Source organism: Lissotriton helveticus, chromosome 9, assembly GCF_964261635.1.
Source record: "Lissotriton helveticus chromosome 9, aLisHel1.1, whole genome shotgun sequence".
NCBI classification, from domain to species: Eukaryota; Metazoa; Chordata; class Amphibia; order Caudata; family Salamandridae; genus Lissotriton; species Lissotriton helveticus.
Window position 1 is genome coordinate 1,016,935,599 of NC_136070.1, and position 19,058 is coordinate 1,016,954,656.

The 19,058-nt window shown below is 47.0% G+C and overlaps 1 long non-coding RNA gene across 1 annotated transcript in view; it reads left to right on the forward strand.

Annotated features, from left to right (window-relative positions):
* The first annotated feature begins 980 nt into the window (after nt 1-980).
* The window catches only part of LOC144783124 (uncharacterized), a 41,501-nt gene continuing 23,423 nt past the window's right edge, over nt 981-19,058 (forward strand). Inside the window, exon 1 of the long non-coding RNA XR_013601415.1 lies at nt 981-1,087. This is a non-coding gene — a long non-coding RNA (uncharacterized LOC144783124). The remainder of the gene's footprint in view (nt 1,088-19,058) is intronic.

Here is a 19,058-nt window from a genome sequence, read left to right on the forward strand (position 1 = left end):
CACATATGCCATGCGGGCCTTTATCCTGACTCCATACCTCAACCCATCCACCCCAAGTGAGAGAAGATACAATGTGGCACATAAATCTACGCGCAACGTTGTGGAGCGCAAATTCGACTCTTAAAAAGCAGGTTCCGCTGCCTCCACAAAAGTGGAGGTGCATGTCAGTACCACCCCATCATCTGCTGTAAAATAATAGCAACATGTGCCATGCTGCATAACCTTGCCACAAAGAAAGGAACAGCAGTGCAACTAACTGGCTCTGAGGACGAGTAAGTAAGGAGACACAGCCAGTTACTGTAAGTGATTGACGGTGTTTAATTAGCATAGCACACTGCTACAACATGCAGGGCTTAACATGCCAAGCCAAAATGAAATGCAAACTACAAAGGTGAAATGGGTTACATCACCCATTTCGCAATACCATGTCATGGCTGGCATTACTTTCTGTGCCCACGCGCAACACTGCTGCGTTCCCTGGGCACACTGTCTTCACCGGCAGTCTGTCCTGTGGCCGCGCTGTGCCGTTCGCTGCGCCTCCTGGACTCTGTTATAGGGGGCGTGATGCTACTACGGCTGTTTGCCACTTCACTATCCCCCCATCACCTGCACCTGTAGTGGCTAACTGGTTTGTCTGTAGCACTTCCAGTGCACTGGTCACTGTGACCAGCCCCCTTGTTACGTCACGGCTGCAGTGGGCCATCTCCTCCTGCATGGCCACAGATCGCTTGCAGAGCAGAGAGGTGGCAGTGGAGAGGCGGTTCACCGCCTTAGTGTAGTTGTCCAGTTTCTGCCTCTCCCTGCACCTCGCTAAACGGTCCTCATCCATTTTGCTGCACAGTAGCCTCACTGCCTCGGGCATGTCCCTCATGCCCTCAGCCACAGTATTGTTCATGCTGCTGATGCCCTTCTCGATTTGCAGCATGTGTCTATTCATTTGTACCATCTTCCGTTGGACTGACCTTACTGCTTTGCCCTGCAGGCGCTGCACCTTGAGCATGTTCCCCTCAAGACCGGCAAATACAGTTTGATCATCGCCCTGTGAAGCTGGACTGGCTGCCCTTGCCCTGCGTCATCTGGCACCTAGGTGGGCGCACTCGGTGGGGGACTGTATGCCTGCACTGTTGGAATTCTCTGCCACCGTGGACTGTTGGTCTCCCATGCTGTCTTCCTCAGACACCTCCATCTGCTGGTGGCTAGCCACTGCATGCCTCCTGACTCTCGGTGCTGGTGGCAGTGATGGTGGCGGTGGTATTGCTGGTGATGGTGGTGATGGTGGTGGTGGTGGTGGTGGTGGTGGTGGTGGTGGTGGTGGTGGTTGAGTGGTGTGTTCTACATGCGATAGGATCTCCTCCTCCTCCTGTGTTCTCTCTCTCCTGGGTGCCTTTCCTATGTTACCCTCTGCAGCCCTGCGTGATGGCTCGCCTGTAGGGACAGAATGTACATTTGCTCACTTGTCTGGCAGCATTTGTGTAATAATACATTTCATGACTGCCAATAAAACTGACTGTCCTCTGCTTGCTAATTGCTGATGTGTGTCACATAACTTTGGGTTCAGTGAACTGACTGTTATGATATGTGTTACTTCTGACTACATCTCCCATAATACATTGCTGGTTTTTAGTAAAACATGTACTGGAGTGGGATTCATACTGCCTCATTGGGGATTGGGGATTCGAGTTAGGGAGTGGGGGGCACAGCATGCCGTGCATGCATCTTACCTTGCCTGTTGCCAGCTCTGGCTGAGCTGTCTGCATCCCCAATCCCACTCGCACTCTCCGGCTGGAGGGTGGACTCCACCAGGAGATCCAGGGCAGTTGGTGCAGGTGCTGTGTTTCTCCCTCCACCTGTCAGGTTGGCTTGTTTCATTCTCTCTGCCAGCCTCTCCTTTGCACGCTTCCTAAGGTCATACCAGCGTTTTTTGAGTTCTTCAATGGAGCGCTGGGTTACTCCAATGGTATTAATCCTTTCCTGGATAACCAGCTATATCCGCCTCTTCTGAGATTGAGGCACGTGCAGAGAATTTTCCCCAAAAAGTTTGTCATGGTCCTTTGTGACATTCTCAATAAGGACCTCCAGCTCCCTCTCACTAAATGTATGTTTCCTCTTGCGTTCACCTGCCTCCTTTTCCCTCTCCTGGTTGCCCATATCTGCTCTGTGTTCTCATCAAAGACTTGTAAGAGTTGCTCCTGGGTTGTTTGCTGTGCTCCCTGCCTCTCAAAGAGCTTCAAGATTAGTGCAGCTGCATGGGTGTGGCCACTTCCTGTGAGGTAATGAGGAATCACAGGAATGGCTAATTTGACAATTACCGATTTTTTTAAATACCGATTCGCTAATTACCGAATCTGTATTAAGGAATCGGTGATACCGATTCGGTAATGGGGAATCTGTAATTTTTTTGCTATTTTTACCAAATCGCTAATTATTACCGAATATTACCGATTTGGTCATTTTTACCGAATTTTTACCTACATCGGATATACTGAGTTCTTAATAGCGAATCGGTAAAATGACCTATTAAGGACTCGGTATTTCGAAATTACCTCCATCTGGCCCATAGTTATTTTTGTGTCACCATGGGACGATTTTCAGAAAGAATGTTATTTTGAAACTTGCAAAAATACCACTGTTTTCTGCGGGCTTTAAAAAGAGCCTTGAGCGACCGATGAAAGTAGAGATTTTGATTGGCAAGGGGCTGGATTTAATGAATTGGAGGGTTTTAGGAAATTACAGCAAGAACAAATATGAAACTATGAGTTACTTAATCGCTAACACAGCACTTGCAGAGGAGAAAATCAACTGCAAGAACCAATGTAAATAGGCTGCCATTTTTGTTATAGTGTTTTACTGCCAATATCAAAGAAGTGCTCAGGGAAAATTTTCCTTTTAGCTGTTTTACCTCATTTTCCACTTACATCATTAACACTATGTTTACTGAAAAATTTGGTGTTTTGGTAGTCAAAAGTCATTCTACTAGTTTACATAAAAGTTACTTGGAGGAATGCATGGTAATGGTATGTGTGGTTCCATCATTCAACCAAGAGGAACACTACCCCAACTGCTCAGGACCTGATTTCAAGTGGACCGATAGTGGAGCTGTACTTAGCTACACCTGGTACTTTGGCGAATTTTGTGTAACAAGGGTAGCTCAAAACTACTGAAATTATGCAAGAAAGGGTGTGTCTGGATGTGTGTCTTGGAGTTGAAGTTACAGGGACATTGCCATGTTTTTTTAATCTTTGCATGGGGTTCTGACCTCCTGCTCACTTGCTGCAAGACAGATTTTGTGTTTTGGTTTCTAGTTGCCACAGATCACTGTCACAATTTATGAGTGCTGTTAGATGCATTTTTGACGTGTGATCACGCCCATTGAGTGCATTCAGCAGCAATTAAACTGTTGGTAGTTGTTTACAAAAACAGTCTATTCAGAGAATATAAAACTTCTGGCGACTGTTTTCCGAAACCAGAAACTGTCTCCAACAGGGAATCAAAGGGAAAACTGAAGCTCCAAATGAGGCCGGGTATCCATTTTTAGGTCAAAGCCTACCAGACAGTACAGCTGCCTGGTTTGCTAACAACATCTTGGGGACATTCAGAAAGCTTCCCTGGGAATGCATTCCACCATTTCTTACCATTTGCTTTGTGGTTTGTATCTCACATCTTCTTGGTTTTTATGTGCCGGCTTAAATTATTTTAGGCTATCCAGTGTGAGTTTGTTGCTTCTGTAGCCCATACTTATTTACAGTGTCCTTTCAACTGCTCCCTTTCTCTAAACAGACCTTTAAATCTTATTCTTATCTTGTCACATTTGCTCTGCATTTATAGACAGAGGTCAAATGGCAGGCTCTGTTTTCCAAGGAGCTTGGGGTTTACTTTTCTTTCTCTAACTTCAAAGTGGGAGGCTTTATGTGACAATCATGCTGGCTACTGGGGAAAATTCAGGTAATTCTGAAGTGATGTGGAAACAAATACTTTAATGCACTAAAAAAAATCAATTCACTAGGTGATTATATTTACACACATTATTGTTTGTGCTCTGTATAGTTGTATCAGTAAAACTGTATGTCTGTGAAAATGCAATGGTCATTTCAATGAAGATGTATTGTCTATAGTGGCAGAGCGCCACCACACCATGTATACTCCACTTTAATACCCTGCCCTCTACTCTTCACCACTCCACATTACACCACTCCACTCCACACTGCATCCCTGCACTCTACTCTGCATCTCTCTACTCTATGCCAATGCACTCTATCCCACACTACTTTACTATGTACCTCTGTACTCTTCACCACTGCACTCTACACCACTCCAGTCTTTGCCACTCCACTCTACTCTGGATCACTTCACTCACGCCTCTCCACTCTATGTCACTCCACTCTGCAATGCTGTACTCTGTGCCTCTGCACTCTACGCCAACGAACTCTACTCTGTACCACTCCATTCTATGCCAGTGCATTCTATCCCAATCTACTTTATGTCACTCTAATCTGCCCAGCACCATTGCATTCCGCATCAATTTACTCTACACCACTGCATTCTACCCTGCACCTCTCCACTCTACCGTGCACCACTCCACTCTATGCTACTTCACTCTACTCTGAAACAATCTACTCTGCACCACTCCACTGCACTCTACGCTGCAACACTCCAATCTGTATCACTCTACTCTTCTCTGTACCACTCTACGCCACTGCACTCTACTCTACACCTCTTTACTCTAACACTAGGCACATTATGCCAGTGGTGGATGGTGGAATTTGTAATAGGTGATGCGTAAAACTAGTGAATGATCTGTAGCATGAGCGAGGTCAATGTTTATTATGGGTGGGTTCAGGGTTTTCTCCCCCTAGAAAAGTGTTAAGAATTGGTGTGTTTAGATGCAATTTTCAGCAAAAATAGAGGGCCTGATTCACAAAGGGCTTCCGCGCTCGTGTCAGAGGCCCTGCAGCCGTGGGGTAGTCTCCACACTCGGGTGGAATATCTGAAACGAGAATTCTCATTGCGGAGATTCCGCCCCGAGTGGGGAGACTCCCCCACCACTGCACGGCCTACTCAATGAGTGCAGAGGCCCTTTGTGAATCAGGCCCAGAGTTCTAATACTGGCTTTAGCCTGCCAGCCTGCCTGCACCCAAAATGTGATGTTACGCCCTGAGCTGCCTATTTTGGAACTGGGGAACCAGGTTTAATTCTCACATGCATTGCCTGCATTTCTGGGCAAATCAGTTAATTTCACATGTGCCTATAAAAAATAAATGTGACCTTGTGAAATGTAACTGGTGCTCATGAAAGGGCTAACTGACTTTGAGTCCGGTATATAAAAACTGGACAAAGAGGTTGAAAACAAAGCCTTGACATAATGAGAGACAAACAGATACTCATTTAGTGGCCCATTTGTACAAAGCAAAACCACACAATATTGAGAAATTACGGCTACCCCACTTAAATTGTGTGATCTTAGGCAAATATTTTATTTCACCAAAACTCAATTTTCTTCATTATCTCGTATGAAAGCACTTTTATATATGTGAGTTCAGAATATCAGTTGTACAAAAGGTGTAGCTAAAAAAGCCATAATATTATGAAAGCTTTTCAGTCATGTAGCTACATATGAAATAACTTGCAAATTGAATGAAAAGTTAACAAAACAAAAGGATAGTGGCAAATGCATTGTAGTACATTATGAAAGTCAATTAGTTAATATACTGCAGAGGTCTGTGTGTAACCAGAAAGCCACAGAATTACATCTTGGTTGGTGCAGTGGAGAATAGTGACTTGTGTATTTTTAGTACTACAAGGTCTCAGTCTGTGACAGAGAGCACTGTGAATATGTAAGTCACTATTTTAAACCTGCAGCACACACAGTATAAGATAGCTGCTACAAAATGCATAAATGGTTAAGATAAAATAGTGCTTCCAAAATATATATTTTAATAATACTAAGAGTGAATGTAATTCATGTTATTTACATTAGTGTCCCTTCAACACCTTACTCACTGCACAGATCACTTGTTAACTCTTGTTAACTCTTTGCACTACCACTCAAAAAGAATGTCTTTGCCATCAAGTACTAACTCCCAAGCATCCTTTACATTTGCAGATTTTACTCTTTATATTTGTGGATTGACTAGTAGACTCCATTTGTATTTATTTCACGCAGCAGGCACACTGACTGTCTGCCTGGTTTTGGGTTTACAGCACATGAGACGTGCTCAATGACACTTCAGCTAAAGCATTTAATTTAAACAAGTGGATTGAACCGTCCCCGCTGCTGCTACTCAAGAGGAATTAGCGGGAAAAGGAGAGAGCAACAGGCCAAGGGCAGTGGGGGAAAGGAAGAGAGGAAGTGGTTAAGGGAGGGAAAGTTAAGCTGACACTCTGACAGCCAAGGACGAATAAAAGCACTCAGCCTTAGAAGTCATGTTGCCAGGTGCTGGTGTCCATGGTGCTTCCTTTAAATGAGGCCTAGCTGCAGCTCCTGAAATCGCCTTGAAATGACAGCTCTAAACAGAATACAAGAGGCGCAGAAGCATGCACCGTGTAACTGTTTATTGCACATGACCATCACAAAGCCATGAGCAGGGCCGGAATGGGAACCGAAACCGGGCCTGGCAAAGAGTTCGGCTGGCCACCGCAGGGGGGGTATGTTTGTGGGGGTTTACCAGCGGAAAGTTTTGTGCCGCTTGTTAGATTTGGGGGTCTCTAGTTGGCACAGGTAGGTACGTGTGACAAATAGGGTCCCTCTCCTCTAGTCAGGATAAGGGGATTACACTCCTAAAATAACCCCTGCTCACCCCCTTGGTAGCTTGGCACGAGCAGAAGGGCTTTACTTCAGAGGCGTTGTAAGTTAAGCAGTTGTGACCACATACAGTAACCAAGTGACAACACTACAAATGGACACCACACAGGTTTTACATAAAAAATAAGTAGACTTTATATAGAGTTACCACAAGACCATAAACGACAGAAATACACACTATGATTACTTTAAGATGGTAGATTTAAGCTTAGTTCAGTTCAGTTCTTAGATGCGACACTGCGTCAATGTACCTTAGGTTGCGTTGCGTTTCCACGACAAGCAATGTCGCAGCAATGGGAAATGCGGCAAAGTTCAGATACAAAGAAATAAGACGTGAAGATCTTCCGGATGCGGCATGCTTCCTCGGGGATGCGAGAAGTCCTCGGTTCGATGCGTGGACTGCAGCGGCGACACCCTTACGATGCGACGGCAACAGCTCCAGTGGCGACGCTCTTCTCCCACGATGCGTGAAGCTTCCACTCGATGCGACAACTACAGCGGCGACATCCAAGATGCGATGGCAGCAGCTCCGACGGCGGCGGCTTCTCAGGGATGCAAGGTGCTCTTGGTCAATGCAGTGCAGTGTGACAGTTCCAGCGGCGACACCCTCCTTCGTAGTTGCGACGCAAGGCACAGCGACACGCTCCGACCTCGTTGCGAGATTCTTCTCCTGATGCGGTGCAGTGCGACAACTACAGCGGCGACACCCTCCTTCGGAGTTGTGACGGCAGCAGCAGCGACGGCGACACGCTTCCTCTTCGTTGCGGCACTCTTCTTTCCGATGCGGTGCAGTGCGACAGTTCCAGTGGCGACACCCTCCTTCGGAGTTGTGACAGCAGGCACAGCGACGGCGACACGCTTCTTCTCGTTGAGTCGCGCTTCCAGCTCCTTGCGACACGCAGTCCCTCAGAAGGCCCAAAACAGCAGCAGGCGCTTCCAAAGAACTCTGGGGAGCTGGGGTAAAGTCTGTTGTCCCTTAGACTTCAGCAGGAGGCAAGCTCTTTTCCAAGCCCTTGGAGATCCTTCACAAGTTGAAAGCAAAGTACACAAAGTTCCTTGCTCCTTCCTTTGGCAGTAAGGCAACCACTGCAGGCCAATCCCCCAAGCAGCACTTCAGCTTGGGAATAGTCTCTCCTCAGTTTCTTCAGGTTCCTCTCCTCAGTAAAGGTCTCTTCTTGTAGTCCAAAGTGATCTAATTTCATGGGATCAGGGTCCCAATATTTATACCTCTCTGAGGGGAGAGGGGCCTTTGCCCAGTCCAAACCAGTCCTGAAGCTCTCTGTTTACCAGACTTTTCCTTTCCTTTCACAGTGCAGGGCATGCCCATCAGACTCCCCACAGGAGGTGGAGCCAGCATTGTGGAAGGCAAGTACAGTCCTGGAGCACTTTGTTTACAGGACTCCTTCTCTTCTTTCAGTGTGCAGGGCAGAGACATCAGCCGCTCCCCAGGGGGTGGAGCCAGCATTGTGGAAGGCAGGCACAGCCCTATTCAAGGTTCAGGTGCAACTCCTCCCTCCCATCTAGATGCAGATCTCTCTATTCACCACCGGGTGACTCAGCCTGTCTCCTGGAATTCCCCAGCCCTGCCACTCACAAAAACAGATATAGGAATACACAACCTAGCAAAGGCAGGTTTGAATGAATAAACAAGCAAATACCTACTTTCTAAAAGTAGTATTTGCAAACACAGAATATTCAAACCAACTTTACTTAAAGATGTATTTTATTATTCTGAGTTCAGGCATACTAAACTCGTATTTCTACCATGTTCTCTGAGACAGTTAGGATTATAAAATGTAATAACTCTACAGCCCATTCTGGCCTATGGAGAACAGGTGGCCTTGCAATAGTGAAAAACGAAAATGGCTGTAATTCACTATTAGGACATGCCACACACACCAGGGCTTGTCCTACCTTATACTTACAATGCACCCTGCCCTTGGGCCTACCACAGGGGTGACTGATATGAGGAAAAGGGAAGGTTTAGGGACTGGCAAGTGGGTGCACTTGCCCAGTCAGCAGGACAGTACCAGACTGCACGCAGGCTCTGCAATGGCAGACCTTAGACACATTTTACAAGGCTGCTTCTGTGGGTGGCACAACCAGTGCTGCAGGCCCACTAGCAGCATTTGGATTTACACGCCCTGGGCACACTCAGTGCACTGGACTAGGGTCTGACAAGTAAACCAAATAGCCAAACATGGAACGACTGATTAGTACAACAATTTACAATAGGGAGAACTTGCACTGTGGCACTGGATAGCAGTGGCACAGTGCCCAAAGCAACTAACACCAGCAAAAATACACGACGCAACTGCAAAAAATGGAAGGGAGACCCACGCCAATGGTGCCAGGTCTAACACCGCTTTTGTTGCTGGGGGCCAATATTGCTGCAAAACTGGCCCTGGTAACAAAAATGTTCCCCCAAGGATCTAAAACGGTCCACATCCTGGCGTCCCACAGGGGAAACGCCTGGTGCCCACTACGGTCAGTCTGGTCCTGGCCATGAGGTGAGTCTCATGACTCTGTGACGTCAGGCCATTTCCCAAATGCTGCAGTCCTCCCTTTCCAAGATGTCATGTTGTGACGACTTGGGAAAGGGAAGAGTGTTAAAAGGAAACTTATAATAGACAAGCAGACCCAGGAGTACAGGGATGATGCTTTACAGGCCCGGGGCAGCTTCGGAATGTGACGTTTTTAAGCGTCATTTGTGGGTGGTCTCAGAGGAACCCCAATTACTGCAGAATCGGGCTGGCTGCATGTCAGCCCATACTGCTTAACTTTTCTTAATTTCAAATGGTACATGCGCACTAGCGCATGTAAATAATTTACTCTGTATCGCTGCACTCTACACAACTGCACTCTATGTCAATCCACTCTAAGCCTCTCTAATCTAATCTTCACCACTGCACTCTATGACACTGCACTCTACAGCACTCTACTCTATGCCACAGCACTCTGCGCCACTTCACTTTACTCAGAAACAATATGCCACTGAACTGTATGAAACTATATTACCCTCTGCACTGTTCCACTCTTGCTACTCCACTCCACACCACTGCAGTCTACCCTGCACCACTCCACACTACACTTCAGCACTCTACTCTATGCCACTGCACTCTACAGAACTTTACTCAAGTTCTATACACTCTATACCACTGCACTGTATGCCACTATACTCTACTCTGGAACACTCTACTCTACACCACTGCACTCTACACCATTCCACGTCACTGAACTCCGCCCACTCTATTCTACTCTGCACGACTATACGCTACATCACTGCTCTCTACGTCTCTTTACTCTGCACCACTCTACTGCATCCCACTGCAGTCTATTCCAATGGACTCCACACCACTGCACCCTACGACACTGTGCTCTGCAACACTGCACTCTCCACCACTGAACTCAATGCCATTCTACTCTGTGCCATTCTACTCTGTGCCACTCTACTCTGTGCCACTCTACTCTGCACCACTGCACTCTACACCACACCACTCTATGCCACTGCATCACTCTATGCCACTGCACTGTATGCCACTACACTCTACCCCACTACAATCTATGCCACTATACTTTAAGCCACTGCACTCATTGCCAGTCCACTCTATGCCACTCTAATCTACTGTGCACTACTGCACTCTGTGACACTGCACTTTATGCCACTTCACTCTGCACCTCTTTACTCTACTCTGCACCCCTCTATTCCATGCCAATGCACCCTATTCTACTATGCACCACTGTACTCTGCACCACTGCAATCTATACCACTTCAGTCTAGGCCACTCCACTCTACCCTGCACCAATCCACTCTCCTCAGTGCACTCTACACCACTTTACACGACGCTGAAAAAATCTACTCTACTCCACTCTATGTTGTGTCCATTTACGCCTCTCTACTCTACTCTGCACTACTCTGCTGTATGCCACTCTACTCTAAACCAATACACTCGACATCAATGTACTGTACACCACTTACTCAAAACTAATGCACTCTACGCCACTTCAGTCTATCCCAACTACTCTGCACCACTGCAATCTAAGCCAGTATACTAAACTCTGCAACACTCTAATATATGTCACTGCACTCTACGCCACTGCAGGCTACACAACTCTACACCATTGTGCTCTAATTCTCTGCACTCTCTACAGCACTCTACTCTGCAGCACTCAACTCTACATCACAGCACTCTATGACAAGGCACTCTACGCCAATGCACTCTACACCACTGTACTCTATGACACTGCACTCTACGACACTCTTCTCTGCAAGACTGCACTCTCTGCCACGGAACTCTACACTACTCTACTTTTCACCATTGCCCTCTGTACCACTGCACTCTATTCTATGCCACTTTACTGCACTCTTCACAAATGCACTCTAATCCACTCTACTCTGTATAATTCCACTCTACGCCACTGCACTCTATCACAGCTTTACAAAACGAGAAAAAATCCAACACTTAGGACAAGGGATGACAAAGTAAAAACAGTTTACAATCAGAGTCGATGCTGTTTGGCCAGCCAGATCTCTAATCAGCAGAACTGACCAGAGAAACTGGTCGTATCACATACATGCAAGTCATTTGGATTGAGCCCGGCTCCCCAGTTTGGTATGGCACAGAATGAGCACCTGGCATGTCTATTTTAAATGACAGAATGGGGACCTCTATTGCAGCCAGGGGAGGAGTGCTTGAGTGAAGTCCAATCCTGTCTCCAGACTCGGGCAATTTTCTCTGGTCTCCAAACATTGCATTTGGCTGTTCTTATCCTCCAGTCAGTCAATTCTTGGAAACACAACACAGCTCAGTCCCAGGGACCATGTCCTAAAAGCATTTCAGCTTAGCTGCCATTAATGTGTATTTAAAAGGAAGTCAAGCAAAATTTGGTCTAATGGTTGTAATTTTCTGCGCCTGTGAATGCGGCGCGCAGCGAGCTTGCCGCCGCTCGGTAGGAGAGGGTCTCTGTGAGCCTGATCACTCCTCATTAACAGCCCATCTGCGCCCCTTCATACAGGCCCCCCGTCACCCCACCTGCCGCGCGGGCCCATTAGCGGCAACAGGGCTGCATCCCACGCGCACAGCTGCTGGACAGACGGCGCAATCAGTGGTCGGCGAGAGTCCCTCTTCGACCGGGGTGGTTCACTTAAAGCCTGTGCTTTTAACTGTCATTAGTGCAGATGAAGCCGTCTTTTTTTTTCGGATTCCAGGCCATAGGCTGCAGTGTTCGTACAACTTCTCCTCAGGTCGTGCCAAGTCTCCACTTTGCACAATCATGGGGCGTAATTGAGAGCAGCTGCTGTTCTCGCCTGCTTCCCCCCAACACTCTGGTCGAGGAAAACCGTGCCGGGATTGGCTACAGATGGATATTCCACAGGCTTGTTTGAGCTGTTAAGTGAGGATAGCGGGTATTAGCGAAGCACCTCAAACAAGGTCTAACCTAGTCTCTTGGTGTCCTTGGCTCTTTGCCTGTTTCCTTTATCAGTAGACCATTTTGTATAACACCAGAAGGTGCGTGAGGGCAGCCATGTTTCCTGCAGCTGTTAAACACACCTGGAGAGTCACGTGAATGTCCCTGTGTATGTATCGCCTAGTACTGTGGGTTTCACTGTGTCTAAGTGTTGTCACTATCCAGGTAAAGGATCTGAAATACTAGGAGATGAAATGGTAGAGATTGGCCACACAGGGGGGCAGATTTACAAGAAACGGACGCATTTAGGGATGCGTCAGTTTCCTGGGACAGCCTGCGATACCCTTGTGCCACCATGGATAAATCCTATTTACAATGCGGGACACCATGGCCCAAGCATTGACAGATGTGTCTGAATTTCTGACGCATTTGTTGACACAAAAGTCATGCATTGCTGTATTAGTCATGTTGCAAGTACAACGCAACTCCAGCAATGCACGGGGAGGCCTCTGCCGAATACACTGCGTCACTCCTTACGCCTGCTCCAAGCAGGCGTAGGGTTTTAACCCAGTGGCATCCTAGAAGTGGTGCAATGAAATCTTGTAGATTTCACTGCGTCACTTCTACGAGGCTTTCCTTTGTGGGAATGCCTACACTGCATACATTATACCAGACACAGGTATAATGTGACGCAGGGCTTTACAACGTGACGCATCTCCCTAGATGCGTCACATTGTAAAATGGCTGCATTGTTTGCACCGTCGCTGCATCACAAAAGTGACGAAACGGTGGTGCAAAAGTGACACATGGGGCTTGTAAATCTGCCCCAGGGTGTTTGGTGAAGGGACACAAGAGTACAGCCTCACATTCGTCGCCTAGAATATCCGACCCTGGCTGCAACAACACAGGTTGTACTAAACCAAAGCAAACCAACACCTCAGAGTGCTGTCAAAGATATATAAGTACCCAGCCCCTAGTATTTCTAGCTCCACTGACACCCAGTCCCACAAAACCCAAGCTCACACACATCAATGAATACATTGTGTTGTTTTATATAGATTTAAAAGCCACACTTATGCCATTTCTGCGTGATGCGATCAACAGATGTTACTATTGTTAAACATATGGTATTTCATTTACCCACCTTCGAAAGATGGAGTGCTGGTGCTGTCTTACTGAGATTCAAAGTCATGACCTCCAGAAAAATCACATTAATCAGCATAGAGCATCCAGCTCACTGAGCCATCCTCCATGTTCAATGCAGCTCAATTAACCCCAAGCACATCCAACTCCAAGTGCACCAAGCTCTATCAGCACACTTCCCCAAGTGCACCCACCTTTTACCATATGTAAACTCACTCCTACCCCACAAGTGCACACAATTCACGACCTACGAAATCTCAGCTGGACCCTTCCTCAAAGGCATACAATACCACGCGCACCCAACAATAAGTGATCCCACACCAACCTGCGCACAACAGAAAGTACACATAGTCAAGAATGCACACATTCCCAGGTACGCTCAGCCACAACTGAAGGCAAATCCAATTGTATTCAGTCCCAGGTACACCCAAGTCTAATTGCACTGAACACTAAAAGAACACAACCCCAAGTTTACACAACCTTAAGCACACCCAACTGAATGTACTCAATGCAATCACACTTAAGCCTTATGCACCCGCCCCAAGTGAACACAACCTCAAGTTCACCCAATCTAGAGTGCCCTCACCCCCTATTGTACCCAACCGTAAGTGCAACCAACAACACATGAAACAAAACCCAAGTGCCTCCTAACTAAAGTGCAGCCAATATCAATCAATCAGTGGCTTATAGAGCACGCTACTCACCCGTGAGGGTCTCAAGGCACATGAGCTGCTCCGGGTCAGTCGAAGATCCAGGTCTTGATGTGCTTCCTGAACATGTGGAGGGTATCTTATGTCGACCGGGAGCTCGTTCCAGGATTTGGCTGCGATGTAGGAGAAGGCTCTTCCACAGGTTCTGTTTCTGCGTATGCGGGGGACCTCCTCTGCCAGGGCAAGGTCAGCGGAGCTGAGGTTCCTCTTGGGTACATGGAAACAAACTCGGTCGTTCAGACATTTGGGTCAGATGTTGTTGAGGGATTTGTTAGGCGTGGGTGAGGAGTTTGAAGGTGCAATATTGAGTGCACGCAATCCAATTACAATCAGTTACATGATCAGACAACCAAAGTGCCTTGATTTCAGATCCACCCAACCACAAGTGCACCCACCGAAAAAAAACACCTAAGTTAATATACACCCAGTTCAGAGTGCCTTTAGTCCTATGCTATATTACATTATGTTAAGTGTATTTATAATGGGAATTACCACCATCTATATATGGTTCTGAAGCAGTTCTGGAGTCTTTGCGTCCTCAATGTTTCTGGGACTCTTGGTGTCAAAGTGGTCTGTTGTTCGTTATTTGCTGTGTGTCCTTTGGTCTAGATGTGGTGATACTGTTCGGTGACAGGCATGGCTGGAGTGTTTTTTGTTTAATGATGAAATACATTGGATGGCTGTCGGAGACATTCCGTAATAGATCTTCGTGGAGCATTATGTGAATGGAACCTTGTGTCAGAACAATTCAGTTTGTTTAGTTCTGCTGAGTTGTACAATGTTCGACTTCGGGAGATTGCTATGATCGGCTTTTGGATAACTTTATGTTTGTCAACTAGATCACTGGGAGTTTGCTCCACTTCCATAGAGATCACATTAATTCACCCATTAATCAGTTCTCACTGTTTCACGAACTTCGGCCAATACTTCTGTGAGTGTTTTCCCTTTTAAAATGAGAACAGGAAATGGCATCAGTAGAAAGAAATTACTCATAGGCAAAATGGAGTCCAGTGTATGTTACTGGAGCTCTGCGATGGTGGATGTGGAGCAGAACGGGACAGTGAGAAATCTGTAGCTATTCCATATGAAACATTTGCATCTTACTTGACCTGACACTGTCGCGGTTGTAACCTGACCTGACACTGTCATGGGTTTTGCCTGATTCTCTCCCACTTCACATGCCAACTGTTAGAAATGGGGTCTGTAGTTGGCAGTGGTTTTCACCCTGTCCAAGTAGGGACCCACACTCTAGTCAGGGTAAGTGTAGTACACACTAAGTTTACTTGTGCCCACTCTCTGCTCGCTTGGCACAGAGCAGTCCGGCTAAACTAAAGAGACAATGTGTAAAGTATTTGTGCATGGACACATGTGTACACACCCACACACACACATACACAGAGTAACCCAGTCAAACCACCACAAAAGTACTCCCCACCAGTTAAAAAAATAGCCAATATTTATTTGAGTAAAGCAAGACCAGAACACTCCAATCCAACATACACAAGTCAAGATATGTATCCTTAATATTAAATGCAGTTATAGTGTTTAGAAAATAATAGCTGCAATTGGGGCTAGTTGGTCGCGCTTGACCAAGACGAATCCAAAAGTTCAGTTCGACTGCGATGGAGTACGGGCTGGCTACAGTAGTTGCACGGACCCCAGTACAGTACGTTGGATGCGTCACCAAAGTCACAGACAGTGCGAGGCACAGAGGAGGTGAGGCATCGTGAAGGCAGGTGATGCTTCAGTTCCTTACTGCTATGTAGTCATTGGCACGTTGGCACTTGGGGATTATTCGTTTGCGCAAAGGATGTGAGGCATCACTGTAGAAAAGTGATGCATCGTGCAGGGTCGCGGAGCTGCTAACACTCAGGAATGATGAGGGGTGCATGGGAGGTGATGCATCAGTTGCAAGTGCAAGACCTTGGGTCCTGAAGGCAACATGGTGCTGATGATGCATCAATGTCCCAGCATGGTGCGTCGATTCCATGGCGTTGATGTCAAACCACCTGGCCGCAGGCAATGCATTGGAGTCTTAGTGCTGCGTCATGGAATTCAGTGAAGTGGTGCTCGAGACTCACAGAGCCGCGGTACTTTGGAGGTGCTGCAGCACAGTTGGGGCTTGTGTTGTAAGTTGTGGTCATTGAGTTGTGCACTCAGCGAGTGGGGACCACGACTTCAGTGCAGGCAGTGGTGATGAATACATTTTGCAGGGCTGCGTCGGTTCCAAAGTGACACTTGGATCGAGGCAATTAATATCTTGGTTACAGCACCAGAATCCCCTACAAGGGTCTGGGACTGCGTTTGGGGCCACTTGGCAGTTCAGGACGCCCAACAAAGGAGCCCAGGTGCTGGTAGCAAGATGCAGGGGAAGTCTTTGATGGCCCTGAGACTTCCAACAGGAGAGAAGCTCAACTCAAGCCCTTGGAGAAACTTTAGAAAGCAGGATCCAATCCTCTCACTCCCAGGCACGAAGCAGCAGAGAGCAGGCCAACACAACAAAGCAAGAAGGAACATGTCTGTCCCTCCTGGAAGTCCAATAGCTCTTCTTCCTGGCAGAATGTCCTCAGTCCAGAAGTGTTTCTGTTTCTCCCATTATTGTGACAGAGGTCCGGTACTTGTACCCATTTTGTAGTAGGGAGACTTCAAAGAAAGGTGTTTGTAGTGCAAAAGACCCAGCCCTTCCAAGCCCTGCTTCCAGACACACTACAGGGGGTATGCAGTTCTTTGTGTGGGGAGCGCCACATTCCTACTCAGGTGTAAGTGTCAACTCCTCCCACCACTCAAGCTCAGGAAGACCCATCATGCTGGTGATGATCCATCTTGATATGCAGGGCAAGCCTCAGCTGCCTTTGTGTGTGAATTCACAAAGCCCAACTGTCATACAACTCAGACGTGTATTCTTGGGATAGGCAGAGGCACCGAATGGTTAAAGTAAGAACATGCCAACTTTTTCAAAGTGCTATTTCGGGACCCACAATTCAAAAATCGAATCCACTAAAAGATGTGTTTTTAAATTGTGAGTCCAGAGACACCAAATTCCAATTTTCTATTAGCTCCAATTGGAAGATACCCTCTGTAAAATGCTACAGGGAAGCTCCAATGCTAACCTATGGGAGAGAGAGAGTCTTTGCTGTAGTGAAAAGCAACTTTAGTGTTTTTTTACTACCAGGACATGTAAAATTAAAGCGCATATCCCAACTTTTAAATTCACAGCACCCAGCCCGTGGGACTACCTAAGGCCTGCCTTAGGGGTACTTTTACATGTAGTAAAAGGGAAGGTTTGGGCCCAGCAAGTAGGTGTATTCGCCAGGTCAACACAGGAGTTAAAAACTTGCAGTGGCAGGCCTGAGACACGTTTAGAGGTCTATTGATGTGGGTGGCACAAACAGCGATTCAGGCCCACTAGTAGCATTTGTTTCACATGACCTGGGCTCTGTACGAGTGACTTACTAGTAAATCAGATATGGCAATCGTGGAAAAAACGAATGCTATTATATTTTAGGCACAGAGCACATGCACTTTATCACCTGTCAGCAGTAGTAAGGTGCACAGAGTCCAAATACCAGCAAAAATGAAGTCCAGTACACATTCAAAAACACAAGGCCAGAAGCAAAAAGACAGGGAAAAACAAGCCAAAATATACTAGCAGAAAGTGAGAAGAACTACCCAACCTTTTGGGAGTTTTCATCACTAAGGCTAAAAAAGCTGGGAACAGTGTTCCACTGTATAGTTAGTTCCCTGTAGGCAGATGGACCACCTCAACCATTTAGGATTCGCACCTCTCATCTACATTAACCATCTGAGGGGCCTGTGGTCTGTCTGAACCCGGAAGTGAGTCCCAAACAAGCAGGGTCTTAGCTTCTTCAGAGCCCAAACCACACAAAAAGCTTACATTTCTATTGTGCTCCACCTCTGTTCCCTGGGATGTAACCTCCTACTAATCAAGGCTACCAGTTGATCTAGGCCCTCATCATTTAGCTAAGAGCATGCCGCCCAGCCACAAATTCCTTGGAGAAATCAGGACCCTTGAGTATGAGTGCAGTACACATGGCTTCCTTCAGGGTGTCCAAAGTAGTCTGGCACGCCTCTATCCAGATCACCTGATGTGGCCATTTCTTTTAAGTTATCTCTGTCAAGTTGGCAACAATGGTGCTGTATCCCTTGATGACTCTTCTGTAGTAGCCAGTGAGACCTAAGAAGGCTTTCACCTCCGTCTGGGTCTTGGGAGGTACCCAAGCCAGAATGTTATTGATCTTTGGTTGCAGGGGCTGCACCTGCCGCCCCCCACTCAGTGTGCCAAGTAAACCACAGCTCTATCTGGCACTTACTGGCATTGATAGTGAGGCCTGCACTTTGCAATGCCCTCAACATTTCCCCGGGTGGTGCAAATTGTCCTCCCAACTGGAGCTGAAGACTGCAGTGTCATCAAGGTAGGCAGCAATGAAGTTCGCCAACCCTGCTAGGACCTGGTTGACCAACCTCTGGAAGGTGGCAGGTGTGTTCTTAAACCCAAAAGGCATGAAACAGAACAGGACGGCCCTTCTGGCGTAGAGAACGCTGACCTCGCTTGTGCCCCCTTGGTCAAAGCAATATTCCAGTACCCAGACGTTAAGTCAAACGTACCGAGGAACTTGGCAGTTCCAAACTGATCACTGAGCACATCAGCTCTAGGAATGGGCTGCATATCAGTCTTCATGACCGCAATGAGCCCATATTAGTTAACACAGAATAGGAGTTCAGGTGTGACATCGGGTGGAGCAGCCTTGGTGACCAGGACCAAAGGACTGGACCAAGGGCTGTTGGAGGGCTCAATAACCCCTAACTCCAGCATATTAGGGACTTCCTTTTTGATGCTGTTGCTCACTTGGTCAGACAACCTGTAAGTTTTGAGCATAATAGGAAGGTTACCCTCAGTGTCAATGTCATGTGCGCATCAATGGGTGACTCCTCGGGTGAGTAAAAACAGTGGAACAAACTGTCCCAACACCTGGCAA